Raw genomic sequence first — 17,288 nt, 5'->3', positions numbered from 1 at the left:
TTCAGCAATCTGATCAATTCTACGGGGAGTTCACAGTCTTCCTCACTCTCCTCTTCGGCTTGGTAGATGGGATTATCAAAATCATACTGAGCCATAACAGGACTGTTCATAGTGGATGCCATAAGGTCACTTCTGCATGTTTTAATGTTTTATTTTAGAAAAAGAGTTCAATAAAGTCACAAAAAACAAAAACATTGCCATTTTTATTGTTTTTTTAGAAAAAGTGAAAACAAAAAATAGAAAGACAGGGATCACAAAATTTGATTGCAAAACGTCCTTTATTTATGATAATCATTAAAACATGATGAGGCCCTACAATGAACCACTACGCCTTGGGCAGAACGTAGGGTTTTCATGCAAAATGAAAAAACAAAGGAAAATTACTCTGTCTGAAGAGTAACTTGGACCACTTCTTCAGCCGTCCAATTGTTGATAGACTCCCCGGGGGCACACGGGCGAACCCAGTTGTCTAAATCACAGTCGCTATCACAGTCTTCACCACCGGTTGCAAAGACGTCGCCATGATTCATCAGCCCGGCGTTGGTGAAGGTACTTGGACCTGCTTGACCACTCTGCTCTGCTTGGAGAGGCTCATAACCAATGCCGAATTTGTCTTCCTTGACAGGCAAGTCTACCATTTTACCCCAGCCCTCAGCTTTGCCAGAATCAACGACCTCCTTGGCTTGCTTGTATGAAGCAATCGAAGCACCCGGCTTCCTCTGATCAGCATAGGCCACCTTCTCAAGAGCCACGGTCTCGAACGCCTGGCATAATGTTTCGTGGATCTCGCCATCCACCTCGACATACTTGAACGAGGATAGGTGACTCACCAGAATCTCTTCTTCGCCACACACGGTCACAATTTGGCCGTTCCAGACATACTTGAGTTTTTGGTGGAGAGTTGACGAGACTGCTCCTGCTGCGTGAATCCACAGACGCCCCAACAGACAGCTGTAGGCGGGTTGAATGTCCATAACATAAAAAATGATATCGAAAACCTCGGGACCTATCTTCACCGGCAATGTAACTTCACCAAACACAGAACGTTTGGATCCATCAAATGCACGCAGAATAAGGTCACTAGGAGTGAGCACAACTCCTTCAACATCAATCTTCTTCAGAATCTGCTTCGGTAAGACATTCAACGACGACCCGGTATCTACCAACACGTGAGACAAAACTGCCCCCTTACATTCCATAGTGATATGCAAGGCTTTGTTATGATTGCGCCCTTCAGGCGTTAAATCCAGGTCAGTGAATCCTACACCGTGCCTGGTGCTCACATTGGCCATTACACCTTCCAGTTGATTGGCAGAAATCTCTTGAGGTACATACGCCATGTTCAGCATCTTCAACAAGGCGTTGCGATGTGCCTCAGAGCACAACAGCAAAGAGAGAATAGAGATCTTGGACGGAGTCTGATTAAGTTGATCGACGATCTTATAATCACTCTTCTTTATGATTTTCATGAACTCTTCTGCGTCCTGTTCAAATGAACCCTCAGCCTCCTTCTGAGTCGGCTCCTCGTCAGCGACAACCTGTTTGCCCTTCGCCCTAGCAGATGCCTCAGCATTGGCATCTCTCAATGGCTGAGGAGCAAACAGTCGTCCACTCCGAGTAAAACCTCCTGGTCCACCCACGTTGTCCACAACGGGACTCACAACCATAGGAGTTTTAACTGGTGCACCGATCGTCACAGGAGCTTGACTTGCTGGCCTCGTCTGATTATCAGCCCTTCCGTTGCTGCGGTAGGCGTTATCATACCTCCATGGCACAGCCCTACTATTCTCAACTGGTCTTCTTCCGGACGCCACGATAGTAGTTGGAGCATTGATGGTTACCGGAGCAGAAATGGTAACTGGGGTACCACTTGCTGCAGATGTACTAACAACCCCTTGTCCACGTCCTTCAGACGGTTTAAAATAGATGGTGACAGTTGACACCGACCCATTATCTCTGACAGCCCGACTGAACTGAATACGGCCCTCGTCAATCAGCTTTTGAATACCAACCCTCAACTGGTCACAACCATTGTCAGCTTCAACACAATCAAAACAGCCCTCATCACAGCCCGGGTAGACACCCCCATTCAGCAGACGGCCCTTCACAACTGACAAAGAAGTCTGAACATCATCAACATTAGTAACTAGATCTTTAGCTTCTTCCCCCTCAATATTGTTTACCCTATGCCCACCATGCTGAGGCATAGGATTGTTCACAACGTTAGGTACCGGAGCAAAGTTGATCGCCTTGGCATCGATCAAATCTTGGACTTTGTGCTAGAAAGCCCGACATTTCTCAGTATGGTGGCCTGGTGCCCCGGAGTGAAAGTCACAACGGACGTTAGCGTCGTACCCCAGAGACAACACTGTAGGCGGAGCCATCGTACGCAACTCTACAAATCCCAACCTGAGTAGTTCGGGTAACAGTTCGGCATACGACATTGGTAGAGGATCAAAACGTCGATCAGGCATTCTTTGTCTGGGCTGATACGGACGTTGTTGCTGTTGTTGTTGTTGTTGCGGTTGTTGAACTCTTTGTTGTTGTTGACGAGGTTGAGGTGCAGGAATGGTCACTGCAGCAACCGGGCGATATTGATCTCTATTCACACTTCCTCTGTATACATTCCCTCGGTGTTGTACAGCATTGGTTTCACCTTCTCTACGGCGAGGTGCCCCAGAGAAAGGTTTCTTGGATGACGAGGAAGAACCCACATCTTGAATTTTGCCGGCCTTGATCAGACTTTCAGTTCTTTCGCCACAAATGACGACATCAGAAAAACTACCGAATGGGCAGCTTCCCATCCGGTCCATAAATATACCTTGAAGAGTGCCGATGAACATGTCTGTCAACTCCCTTTCCAGCATAGGGGGTTGAACTCTCGCGGCAAGCTCACGCCATCTCTGGGCGTACTCTTTAAAGCTCTCGTTGTTTTTCTGGCACAGACTCTGCAGCTGAGTCCGGCTAGGTGCCATATCCATGTTATGCTTATATTGTCTGAGGAACGCTTCTCCCAAATCCCTCCAGCATCTGATCGAATCTCTTTTTAACTCCATGTACCAGTCCAAAGACGCCCTAGATAGACTATCTTGGAAAAAGTACATCCACATCTTCTCGTCGTCAGTATACGCCGAGATCTTTCGATAGTATGCCTGCACATGAGTGCGAGGGCAAGAAGTGCCGTTGTATTTATCGAAGGACGGTGCTTTGAACTTATACGGGATTCTCAAGCCTTCCACTAACCCCATATTAGTTACGTCAAAACCGAGAGAATTTTGACACTCCATAGCCCGGATTTTCTCAGCGAGGGCATCAACTTTACGATCTCTCTCATCAACCCTTCCTAGAACGTCTTCGTCTTCACTGAGCATAGTGAAGATATCTTCTTGTCTGTCCACCATCGGAGCCTGATTACGGGCCGGAGCACGGACTACTCTGGCATTGGCGGTCTCTGGAGCAATCGGTTGACCGTTGACTCGAATACCTCTTAATTCATCCCCTACAGCATAGTTGTTGATGGGCACAGCCGCAGTAGGGTTGTCATTGATCGGGCCTCCCTCTGGCAGGGCTTGGTTGGGCGGTGGAATTACAACTTCTTGCCTCTGAACTAGAGCTCGGAGTTCTTCTTGTCCTTGCGCAACCCCTTGCATCATATGCATGAACTGTGCCATGTTAGCCCTCATCTCTGCTAACTCAGCTTGTACTTGATCCATGTTCCTTTGATGGTTGAGTCTCGTTGAGTAGCGGTGCGGTCTCTGATCAACTATCCTGCCTGAACACAGGAACCAAAGTGAGAAGTCACGAACAAGAACACCTGCTATGCAAAATGTTATGAGTATGATGTTAATGATGCGTATGATGCACATGATATGTTCATCTCTCAGGCATTCAAAGAGCCTGACCCGTCCTCCAAAGATGGCAACCTGCAGCAACAAGAGAACAACAAATACAAGGTAAACGAGAACAACATGAAACACCAACAACCTTATCTATAAATAAGAACAATAAGATCATACAACCAAATCAACAAAGATTCGAATAAACGGAGTACAACAAATGAATCCCATCCAACAAGCCTGGAGGTGATTCTCAACATAGACATCAAAGAATACAAGCTAAGACAAACGGTCTTCCGGAATGAGAGTCTTCAGGTACTAGCACTGGTCTATCAACAGGGCGCATTCTGAACATTCTGGTAGAGGGGTAATCTTGTCCTTCAATTGTCGTCTAAGCTCTACAACCTCTCCTCCAAGATGGGTCTCTAACGCCTGTCTCGAGTCAACCTCCTTCTTCAACTGGATGTCTTTGTCTCTGAGCTGCTCTCCAGGTCTCTGATCTTCTTTTGGTAACTGGCTTCAGCCCTCTGCAGCTTCAAGCACTCCCGGTGTTCTGCATCTAACATGGATTCCATCTCCTCGTAGGATCTCTTCTTGCTTCTCAGCCTACTAGCATCCTCTCCCTGCACTCCTCTGAGTTGATGAGCCAAGTTCAACCCATCAGCCTTGGCTTTGTACAGCTCCATCTGGGTATCTTGCTCCTTCTCTCTCAACCGGCGATTCTCCATCAGGGCTTGCTTGTAGTGCTCAGCAGGCACACTCTCAGCAAGGATCAAGGGTGGTTGCTCCTGCAACGGCTCCATTCTATCGTAGGGTAACAACAAAGTTTCCACTCTCTTCTTAACCCAATCAGTGTAATCAGGCATAGCAATGGCAAACTTCTTCCCTAAGACAGCTCCATCCTTAACTCCAACAGACCTCCAAGCTCTTCCTATCTTCTCCAATCTAGCCGGGTCACTCTGCTTCTCAAAATACACACTTTCAGCTACCTCAGCCTCAAGTGGTTTTCCTTTCATTACAAACCCTAACTGACGAAGAGAAAGAACTGGATTATAATTTATGCAACCCTTGGTCCCCACGAGTGGCACGTTCCGGAATTCTCCACAACTCATAACAACATCCCGCACATCCATCCGGTATGATTGCCATCTAATGTCATAGGAGGTAAGCGACATGACCCTCTGAGTCCACTTGTGAGTGCTCTGAGCATCCATAAAGGGTCCACTGGCTGGCAGAAGAGACATGAACCATCTGAGCAAGAGAGGTAGACAGCATCTGATAGCTCCACCCTTACCATCCCTACTGTGAATAGCATAGTAAGTGTCAGCCAACAGAGTGGGAACTGGATTCCCTCCTATGAAGATACAGACCGCAGCATAGTCCACAAAATTGGGCATGCTCGGGAATAGGACGGTCCCATAAATCATAACAGCAAGCTGGGCATGAAAAGCTTCCCAATTCCCCTTCTCTGCTTCTCCTCTGGCAACTCTCAGCAGAAACTTCAACGGCAAACCCACGACATCCCCACTGGGCTTCCAGTTATCACAGACTTCTTTGACACTCAACTGGAGAGCTCTGGCAACAACTCTGAAGTCAACTTCCTTCGGTACGTCCAAGAAAGGAACCTGATGCTGAATCGGAACACTCAACAGAATGGAATACTCCTCAAGAGTGGGCGCCAACTGATAATCTTGAAAGGTGAAACAATGAAGCTCTGGGTCGTAGAACTGAAGAAGAGTCTGCAACGGCACCAGATCGACTACCATCTTCAACAGCGTCAGAATATCTCCATACTGGTCAATAAACCCCTTCTGGTTACCACTGGTTATCAGGCTACTCAACTCGATCAATGAAGTCAACGGCTCACGATGAAAGCTGTAGGAACAAGTCTTCCGCTTCGGCTCTGGGACTGTTGCCATCTCTATCGGTGAACAAGCTCTGGAATGTACCTGAGAAATGATATGCATGCAGAGATTAGTTTTAGTTTTTTTTTTTACTTTTTTTTCTTTTTTTTTCTTCTTCTTTTTTTTTTATTGCATTTCTTTTGAAAAATAAACATGCTATGATGCACATGATGCAGACACAACTGGCTGGCCGTGCATCTCTGAACACAAGGTTGAAGCTTCGGTTTAAACTCAGAACCCCAAATCCATCTGAAACCCAAAGTCAACTGAGAACTGTCGTCTGAACCCAAAGTCACCAACAGAACCACAAGTCACCAACGGTACCTGTAATAATGATCAAACCCTTCCCCACTCACGGGTGTCGTCTAGGCCAGGGTAAGGTCGAGAGAAACGCAGCATAAATAACCTTTCGCAGAATATCATCATATACACACCCGAAGTATGCAACGACAACATCCCACCAGGGTCTGAACTACTCGTGATATCAATGTTCCGCTAAGTGGCGCAATACCACCCGCTTCCCATGAATCACTCTATTCCTAAGCATCCTAGATTTCACTCATGACCTGGGTATTGGGCCTTTTACCTCGAGTAACACCCACCCCCAACAGAGAGAAACAGACAACCAGCCAGCCAGATAAACAATGAATATGAATGAATGCAAACATAAGTGCAAACATAAATGCAAACAATTAATGCAAACAATAAATAAGGAATGCAATAAATAACAGCCAACAGCAACCAAAACCCTAACCTAGAGAGCGCTAGGAGAGACTCGCTTAGGGAAGACGGACCAGCACAGGTCAACTTCTCTATGTCCCCAGCAGAGTCGCCAGCTGTCGCATTACGTGAAAAACCGGCGGGAAACAAGAACAACAGAGCCGCCACCGTGCGTTATTTATCCCAAAAGAGGGAAAGGAAACGCTCAGAGTAAACCTGGAAAAGACGTGGTCTCGCGACCAAAGAGAATGGGATTGGGAGTCGGTTATGCGAAGGGAAGGTATTAGCACCCCTACGCATCCGTCGTACTCGACGGGATCCACGCACAATAGGAAGGAAAATGGTTGCTAAACACTGCTCAAACACACACACACTGGCTGAAAGAGACACAAGAAAACAAACAAGACTGACTCGGCAGGATATCGCATCCTGGGCCTACTTGGTCTATCAAGCATAGACATCAGAGTCGAAGTAGTTCGGACTGGGGAAACGACACATGCTCGCTAGGATATCGCATCCTATGCATACGTATCTCCTTGGACGAAGGAGAATCAGAGCATTCGTAGCTCGGCTCACGCACACAAACAAAACAGACTCAGGCAAACATGGAATCCGAATGCCAATCGCTGGACTTACATCAGATTCCGAACCAAACACACCCACACTGGAAACCAGATGCCACTTGATGGACTTATATCGGACTCCAAGCACACAACAATAGGATACGGAATACCAATTGTTGGGCTTACATCCATCTCCTAACACACACAAAGACAAAACAAAAAGGGCGCCCGGAGAGATCAGCTCATCTCCTGCCTACGTACCTCATCTGGTATGAGGATCAGGGCGACGTAGTTCCCCTACGGAGGGACACAGGACTAGCCTAACCAGATAACAGAGGGAGACACAACTAGGGAGACTACGACTCGAGCCTAGATGTTATCATGCAAATTCATCCCTAAGTTAAGGTTTCTAGCTAACTTGCACAGGAAGCAAGCCTATCCTAAACATGACTTGCACAGGAAGCAAGCCAAACCAAACCTATCTTGCACAGGAAGCAAGCTAAAGCAAACTTATCTTGCACAGGAAGCAAGCTAAAGCAAACACACAAGCACAAATAGCACACACTATATGCAATCAATGGGCTCAATCAAGGTTAGGTTTTAGTCGAGGGGTCATATCAACCTCAACAAACAAACCACTGTAACAGGGTAATGTTAGCTCTTAACCCTAACATTGAGAGTTAGGGTGAAGCTGATGAAAGGTGAGTGAATATGAGACTTCACAGCTCTTATCCCTGGCCTGGGAGAGCTTAAGACAAGAATGTGTGGGTTCAGAAAGTGGGAACCCTTCTACACATATGACTGACACAATGTACAATGATCTTGGGTTAATATCTGCAATGCATCAACACAGTGGTGTGAGCAAAGCAGATGACACACAGAATAGCAGGGGATGGATTGCACATCCCTTATATCTGCCAATGCCTCTTCACTTAGGAGGTCTTTGAATATGTACAAGGACAAATGTAAACAAACACAAACATTGCCTCTTAAGGAGGACTTCAGACAGGTGCCTGGCCAAGTAACCGGCCAGGTCTTCCAGACTACATGGAGTAAGGAAGTTATACCTCAATGCAAATGCTCTTAAGCAAAGCAAAGCAAGTTCTCAATAGAACTAAAGCAACTAATGTACCTGAAATCAATCAAATACGATCAGTACTCAGACAAACCAACATTAAACAGCAAATGGTTAACAGTCAATTAAACACAGTCAAACACAAGTCAATGCACAAAGGTGCAAGCTTTAAGGCACAAGACCAAGTTTTAAAACCTACAAAACAAACCAATGATTAGTCATAAACAATCAAGAAAGCAACTCCAAATGGGCACACCATCAAGCATAAGCATTTGTGCTATCAACCTGAAACACAACTCAAAAGTGAGAACACAAACCACTAGTCCAAGACTAGGGTCAAAATGAGATCAAATCATCAAAACAGAACATGAAACTTATCCAAAATCAATATCAAACAATTAGAAATCAGACCCAATTGGTCCCATGTTTATATCATTCATCAATATCGTTTCATGATCAAAATAGGTCAAAGCATGTCATATAAGAGCTCCTAGAAGTCAACAGAATGATTCAACTCAAATCCAATCACAAACATTTCAAAAAATCTTCAAATAATTCATGATCAATCATCATCCATAACATGATACGCATACCAAGTTTCAGCTCATTTGGATCAAGGGAGGTAGGTCAATGAAAATCAGAAAGTCAAGGCAAGCTTAAGCAAACTCATACAAAGCATCAAAACATGCACCAACTTCAATTAATCATAAAACAGAAACAACATATGATAAATGAATGGGACTAAAACCATGACAAACTTTAAGATGTCTAAAATTCACATGTCAAATTTCAAGTCCATCTAATTAAGCATTAGAATTTCAAAAATCAAATAACATCATGTGTCACAAGAGGTCAACAATCTGGTCAAACAGGGGAGAAATTATCAATCAAATAGGAAATGCATTCAAAAATTCCATCAAAATTCACAAACATTCTCAACATGCACAAGTGTCTTCATGCAAAAATCCAAACCATTTTGAGTTCAATAAGCATGGTAATTAAAATCATTCAGTTGGACATGAATGGTGTAACACAAATTGTCACACCCCTATTCAAAAAATCATATCTCCACAACCAGCAATGATAAAATTACAAACTCTATACCAAAATCACCATGAACATGTCTAGTTTAAGCACAAAAAATTTGAGAGGCATTGGATAATGTATCATCATTTCACAAGCAAATTGGAAAAGCATACACAAAATGGACACACATGAACAAACCCTAGGCATTTTTAAAATCTACACGTGCAAAAAATCTGGAAAAATCATCATAATAAACTAGAGGTCATGAGGAGCAATTCACAAAAAATCCCATCAAATTTGGATTAAAAATGAGTGACTTATGAATTTTCTAAGTTTGCCATGCCAAGTGAAATAATAATTGAAAAATAAAAATGGATTAATTAAATTAATAACCGGCAGTGGCAATATTGTAAATATGGAGCTCACTAAGTGAAACGCCGCGTTTCACTTAGTGAGCTGGCGCGCTGCAATTTGCTTCATGGCCAGGAAACAGGAAACACATGCAGAAATCATTTCCGATGGATCAAACACGATGCTGGGTTTAGAAAATTAGGGTTTTAAACGTTTTCTTCAACATTTTTTCCAGATTTCCAGCCATGAATGAACTGTAACCAAAATAAACAATCGATACACCAATGTGTTTATCTCCTAATGCTCATCAATAACCCAACCTTGATTTTCACTAATTCAAGCTAACATGAAAGAACTAAGCACAACAACATTTGACCAACAAACTTTAATTCAATGTTTCTCTCTCAATTCTCAACCATTTCTCACGATTTAAAGCTCATTGTATTCAGCATGGCAAGATCTTTAATAAGCATAGCACGATTTCAACAATGGTGTGATTCGAATTTTACCTAACTTGAAGAACAGTGTGGATTCTGGGGTTCTTTGGCCGTGATTAGTTGAAACAGCAGTGCCTTGATACTCCAGGAGGTGAATGGATGAGTATTGGAAGCTCACTCTTGCTCAATCATGCTCGAAAGTTCCACTTCCATGTGAGATATTCAATGGAACAGTAGTGATTTCTTGCTCTACAGTTGTGAAATAGTGCTTGCAAATGCTTCAAAAATGTTTGTAGATGATGGACCAATGAACCAAGGCACGAATTCTTTGCAGATTTTCAGAAAAAATTCAGATGAAGAATTGAGTGTTTTTTTGAGAGAAAATGAAATTCAGATCTGGTTTTTCAATAGTGGCTAGGGTTTTTCAGTCTGAAATGTGCAATATATACTTTGATTAACAATGCTTAAGTTTGGTTAGTGGAATGGTAAATCAAATTAGCTCAAATGAAGGTGTTTTGGTCATTTAGTGAAATTACTCAAGTTGCATGTGCATGGCATGCTACAGTGCGAAAATGGGCCTAAACACATCCCAAATGAGATTTCTGAACATTTACAATTGGTAGAATGTATTGGAAATGGTTAATTTGAAAAGTCACTTTTTCACCTCCCCTTTTTTAATTCAATGCACTTGAAAAAAGGCCATTTTGATTGGATGATTTTTGGTGAATTGTGATGAAGGATTTGGATAGAGCATATCAAATATGACTTGTAGCAAAAAACCTCACTCAATTTGGCCAAATGGTTTGGAAGATATGCCACTTTGAAGTTCACAAATTTCTGAAAATCATTTGATCATAACTTGCCAACCATAAATGCGAAATGAGTGTTCTTGGACTTTTTGGAAAGGTGAGAGCAAGATCTTCAACTTTCATGTTGGACAAAATTTCATTTGAAGCTTGTATGATGATGTAAATTTGAGGAGCAAAACTTTCCATTTTTGGCAATTTCCAATTACAGGTCAACTTACTATTTTAGGAAACTCTTTGTCTGACTTCAAATTCTCCAATCTTGATCTTTGAAATGACAAATGAGACTTATATGAACATGAATGAAGCCTTTCAAACCATCTCCCACCTTCAAATCCATAAAATCAGGCATAGTTGACCGCAGTTGACCATAGTTGACTTTCTAGGGTTTCTGGTGGACTGAACAATGACTGATGACTTCTGAGCACCCAATCCTTGACCAAATCACTTCAAAAGGACCCCTAGGTCATGTGAACATGTTGGACCAACCCTAGGGCCTTGCCTCCTTGAGAAATGCACTTGCTTGCTTGATTGACTGATCTCCTGACCAGTTTGACCTAATTTTGTCAGAGGACTTGCACTTGGGCAAAGGACAATGCAGTGCTATGCTATGGACTATGTTATGTTAACGACCTAATATGAGAATGTATGTACAAAAGGTAGGTGCAAATTTGAGGTGCTACAGCTGTTTGTGATACATCATTGGGATGCATTGGCAAATATACTAGCTCTCCTCATATATGGGATAGTATTGTTCCCAACCCATGAAGGTTTTATAGATTCAGCTGCCAAAGTATCTTTTGGGCCGTTTGGAAGGATAAACAAAGTTTGGTTCCTCCACTACTAGCTGAAACTTTTCATACTTTGCATACTCGACATCAAAAGAAGAATGGAATGTTAATATGTTGCCTTCCATTGCTCTATAATTGGCTTATCTCATATGTGTTCAAGCCTGATGCTCACATCAGTGAAATGTCCAATGGGGAGTGGGCAAGAACTCTGGTGTCTTTGTCTAGTAAGGATATCATTTGGTACCGACACAAGCTAAATGTTGAAGAAATCATTATCAGTTGTGGTAGTTTCCCAAATGTGCCACTAATAGGATCTAAAGGTTGCATCAGCTACAACCCCATGTTAGCTTTGCAGCAGTTTGGATACCCTATGCGTGGGAAGCCCGATGATAAAGAGTTAGAAGAGATGGTTTTGAATGATATGGGAACCAATGATCCTTTTCTCCTCCGTAAGATCATTCGATCTTGGGAAAAGGTGCATACCAAAGGAACAGAATTAGTAAAGAAGAATGATGCAGCCAAGGTTCCTTATCAGCAATGGATCTCGGAGAGGATCAAAGTTGTGAAGCTCCCTTTTTCTATAAAGATTCCTCTAAGGTCTACCTCACCAGAACCAGTCCCTGTTTCTCTTGAAGAGGTGGAAGAACTTCGAGCCATGGTAGCTAAACTTGGAAAGGAGAAAGATGATCTGCAATTTGAACTCTACAAAGAAACTGGGAAAAATATGATTCTCAAAAGGAAGAGTAACCAAAGAAAGGAACTTTTGGAGGAGAGTCGTAAGAAGAACATAATTGAGCAAGATCTCAAGGAAAGAGTCTTGGAGTGTCTAGATCAGGATGATAGTGGATTAGGTTCACTCCGTGATGAGTTAGCTAAGGCTAAAAGATATGGACAAGAGTGGAAGCGTTGGTGGGACCTAGCCACTAAGCAAAAGAAGGAGGTAAGGGAGGAGCTTGAAGCCCAAATACAAGAACTGAAGGAGCAACTTCGAAGCTCCGAAGCTGAAGTGGTGCGTGAAAGACGTCTTAAGGAACAAGCCCAAAGAACCTCTCAAATATGTCCTAAAGCCTGGGAAGAGAAGTGTGATGAGCTGAACACCAACAAGGAACTAACTAGTTATTGGAAGGAACAATATGAGTCTCTGAAGAGCCAAAGCATGGGTTGGCTAAATCATAGGAAGCATTTGAATGAGATATTGGATGAGTATGAATGCACCATAAACCTTCTGCAGCCAAGCCTTGATGCATACCGCACGAAGTTGGCTAACCTCATAGAGTTTTGTAATGGCGTGGCCATAGACTTACCATGGAAATTAGAAAATTCTCTAGAGGACATGGATGAAAATAATACTCATCCTTCGGCTCGTGACCTTGTTTTTCTTTGCGAAAGGATGATGCAAAGATTCAAAGAAGAATTGAAGGCGCACAAAGAGCGAGTTGCTAAGAGGACTCTTTAAGTTGTTTGCTTCATGTTATTTCCAATTTTTGTATTTGGCTTAATGTTTTGTACCCACTTTGACTGTGTACTTCGTACTCTTTGGCTTCATTGAATGAATGGGTATTGAATTTTTGAATCAACTTCTGACTATTGTTTTATGTTTCTGTTCACATTACTTTCAAAGTGCGTGCTCAACAACTGCGAAGTTTATAAGAATCCCTAAAACTAAATAAACATAAAATGCATTCATACATTCATGCATTCTCCATATAAATAAATAAAAACTCATTTTGTTTTCTCTATCATTTGTTACACACTGAGTCCTCAACACCGCTACAACACCAGAGCCAGCGCTCGTCGAAGAATGGCGGACCAAGAACAAGAATTGGAGCGAGTAATCTCAGAACTCGAAGACCTACGAGGAAACATGGGTCAAGTCATGGAGATACTACAGGTCATTAGGGCCAAGTTGGACACCCAAACGACGGTCGTTTCAGAAATCGCCGGTCCCACGATTGAACCCCAACCTGCAACGACAATACCAACCACTTGGCCAGCCTATGGTTTACCTCCCGGTTTCACACCTCCAGTTGAAGGCGCCCCTGGTTTTGCACAATCCACTCAGCAGACGGCTCCTCTACCAACTATCAATGAAACTCATCCTGTGGTCCACACGTTCGCACCACCTCTCATTCATGCACATGTGCAACCTTATTTTGAGGATCATCAACATGCTCCGGACTTTTCAGACAAAGATGATGAAAGGCAAGAAGACATAAGAGGGATGAAAGAGAATTTCCAGATTCTTGAAAAAAGGTTAAGGGTTATGGAAGGTGACCAAGTTTTTGGTGTTGCGGCTAAGGAGATGTGCTTAGTATCAGGTCTTGTGATTCCTGCGAAGTTCAAGACCCCAGATTTCGATAGGTATGAGAGTCACTCATGTCCTGAAAGTCACCTTATTATGTACTATCGAAAAATGGCTGCGCACGTAGAGGACGATAAACTTATGATACATTGTTTCCAAGACAGCTTGAGGGGTGCTCCCTCTAAGTGGTACTTAAGCCTTGATCAAAGTAGAATTCGTTGTTTCCAAGACTTATCTGATGCTTTCATCCAACATTATAAGTATAACATGGATATGGCCCCAGATAGGAGGCAATTGCTCAGCATGTCCCAGAAAGATAACGAGTCTTTTAAGGAATATGCACAACGATTGAGGGAAGTGGCCTCGCAAGTCGAACCACCCCTTGCTGAGAAGGAGTTAGCAGATTGGTTCATGGATACAGTAAAACCTATATTCTATGAAAGGATGGTGAGTAGTGTATCGGGAAGCTTCTCTGACTTGGTTGTCGTGGGCATAAAGGTCGAGCTTGGATTGAAGAATGGAAAAATGATAACCACCTCTGAAACATCTGGTAATAATGCCAAAAAGTTTCCCGAAAGTTTTCAAAGAAAGAAAGAGGGTGAAACAAATGCAGTGTCAACCAGTCAAAGGAGGAGTCATTCATGGAAGAAGCAACATCAATTTGCTCAGCAACAACCAACTTATCCAGTGCAGTATGTTCAACAATCGTATGTGGCAGCAGTCACACCAAATTTCAACCAGTCACAAGCTCCTGTCTATCAACCTATTCAACAAGCACCAGTATACCAGCAAGCACCCACGCCACCTGCTTATCAACAGCCAAGGGCACAGGCTCCTCATCCACAAAATCCTCCAAATCAAAATAGGGTACAAAGAGGTAGACTTCTGTTTGCTTCAATCCCTATGACATACACTGAATTGTACCCATCGTTACTACGAAAAGGGTTGGTGACTCCTAGACCTTTGGGTCCTCCACCAAATCCTTTACCTCCATGGTACAATCCAGATGCCCATTGTCCTTTCCATGAGGGCGCCCCTGGGCATGATTTAGAGGGGTGTTATGCTTTGAAGCATATTGTGCATGAGCTGGTTGAGAAGAAGATTCTTTCATTTCGAGATGTCGGACCCAACGTAAAAAGTAACCCTCTGCCGGCGCATGGTGATGTTAATGCCATCGAGGATGCTTCTGATGTTTGTATAATCAAAAATGTTGAAAATGTTAAAACTCTGTTGCTAGCACTTCATGCAAGATTGGTAGGAGCCAGATTGATTGATACATGTCACGACAATTGTGAAGAATGTGTCATTCATCCAAGGGGATGTAAAGTGGTACGAACTGATATTCAAAACTTGATGGATCAAGGTGTTTTGCAAGTTTGTGGTCCTACAACAAACGAGGAAGTTTCAGTCATTGAACCCGTTTTCAATTTACCATAACCGTTTGAGATAACTTATCATAGAAAAGATGTTGTTCATCCATCACCTGTGGTAGTTTGTATGCCTACCCCCTTTCCTTTTGAAAGCACCAAGGCGGTACCCTGGAAATATGACATAACTGTGGTAGATGGGGTGGTAGATGAAAAACCCAAAGCTGCTGAAAGTGAGAAAGGCTGGGAGAATGTTGACACCGATATCACTAACCTCGCAGGGACGAGCAGGATGACTCGCAGCGGTTGGATTTATACTCCCAATATTAATATAAACCCTCAAGAACCAACAAGGGAAGCTGCAACTGCAAATCCTACCCCAGAGTATGGAGGGGCACAGCCGGCAGTGCAAGCAGATGAAGCGAGTGAATTTCTAAGAATAATAAAGAAATCCGACTACAAGATAGTTGATCAGTTACATCAGACACCGTAAAAAATATCTATCTTGTCTCTGCTTCTGAATTCTGAAGCTCATAGGGAGGCTCTACTGAAAGTGCTTGCTCAGGCTCATGTTACCCAAGATATAACGGTTGGCCAATTCGATGGGGTGGTCGCCAATATCACAGCCTGCAACACTCTAAGTTTCAGCAATGAAGAGCTACCCCAGGAAGGGAAGAATCACAATCTCACCTTACATGTATCCATAAAGTGCCAAGAGGATGCTCTAGCCAGAGTTTTAGTTGACACTGGATCGTCCCTCAATGTTCTACCAAAGAGGGCACTTGCTAAATTATCTTACCAAGGTTCGGAATTGAAACCTAGTGCACTTGTGGTAAAAGCATCTAATGGTTCTCGAAGGACAGTAGTTGGGGAGGTAGAGCTACCAATCCAGATCGGACCTCATGTATTCCCCATCAATTTCCAAGTCATGGACATAAATCCCGCTTACAGCTGCCTTTTGGGACGTCCATGGATACATGCTGCTGGGGCAGTGACTTCTACTTTGCATCAAAAAATGAAGTTCGTTGTCGATGACAAGCTCGTCATTGTCTCGGTGAAGAAGATTTAATCATCAGTCAACTCTCCTCTTACCGTTATATCGAGGTTGATGAGGATGCCTTAGAGACCTCTTTCCAAGCACTTGAAATATCCAATGCCACACTTGCTGAGGTGAAGGATCCTCTTGAGAAAACCAGTTTGTCGTTCGCCTCTTTGAATATTGCAAGGTCAGCAGTTGAAAGTGGAGGCCCTGCAGGTTGGGGTCAAGTCATCAATGTCAGCGAGAAAAATGATCGCTTTGGTTTGGGGTACAAGCCTTCTGCTAATGGAGGAGCCCTGGTCCCTACAAAGGACCGTGTGCGGAGCATACAAGAAGTTTTTCTGAGCACAGGATTTATCCATGGAGATCAGGTTGGTGCAGTTGAAGATGACACTGAAGATGGAGAAACATCAAATCTGATATACCGGTGTGAAGCAGCCTTAACAAATTGGGAAGCAGTTGAGATTCCAGAAGTTTTTCCTGTGTCAAAGTAATTGTGTTTTCCTTTGTTTTTTGAAAATCCTTAGCTCTGCCCAAGGCTAATGGATCATTTGTAGGACCCCTTTAAATTTCAAAAATCATTATGACAAATAAAGAGCATTTTGTTCAAATTTTTATCGTTCATTCATTTGCTTTTCTTTCATTAAAATGGCAATCCTTTCAAAAAACTACAAAAATATTTTTAATTCTTTTGCATTTTTATTTCCATTTTTTCTAAAAAACCATCATTAAAAAACATGCAGAATAATCAATAAACCAGTTAAATTCGATGACCCCACTACTTCCTATAACTTCGAACTCCTCATCTACCAAGCGGAAGAGGATAGTGAGGAAGATTGTGATTTCCCTGAAGAATTGGAAAGGATGCTCGAGCACGAGTCAAAGGCCCTTCAGTCGCACCAAGAACCAGTGGAAACAATCAACCTTGGCACTGAGGAAGACAAGAAAGAGATCAAAGTTGGGACTACACTTGGGGCAAGCATCAAAGAAAGATTGATCGAGTTGCTGCAAGAATATGTAGATGTATTTGCTTGGTCGTATCAGGATATGCCAGGTTTAGATACTGATATT

This window comes from Lathyrus oleraceus, chromosome 5 (assembly GCF_024323335.1).
Source record: "Lathyrus oleraceus cultivar Zhongwan6 chromosome 5, CAAS_Psat_ZW6_1.0, whole genome shotgun sequence".
Classification (NCBI taxonomy): Eukaryota; Viridiplantae; Streptophyta; class Magnoliopsida; order Fabales; family Fabaceae; genus Lathyrus; species Lathyrus oleraceus.
The sequence above is the reverse complement of the archived record's forward strand: the minus strand, read 5'-3'. Positions refer to the sequence as shown.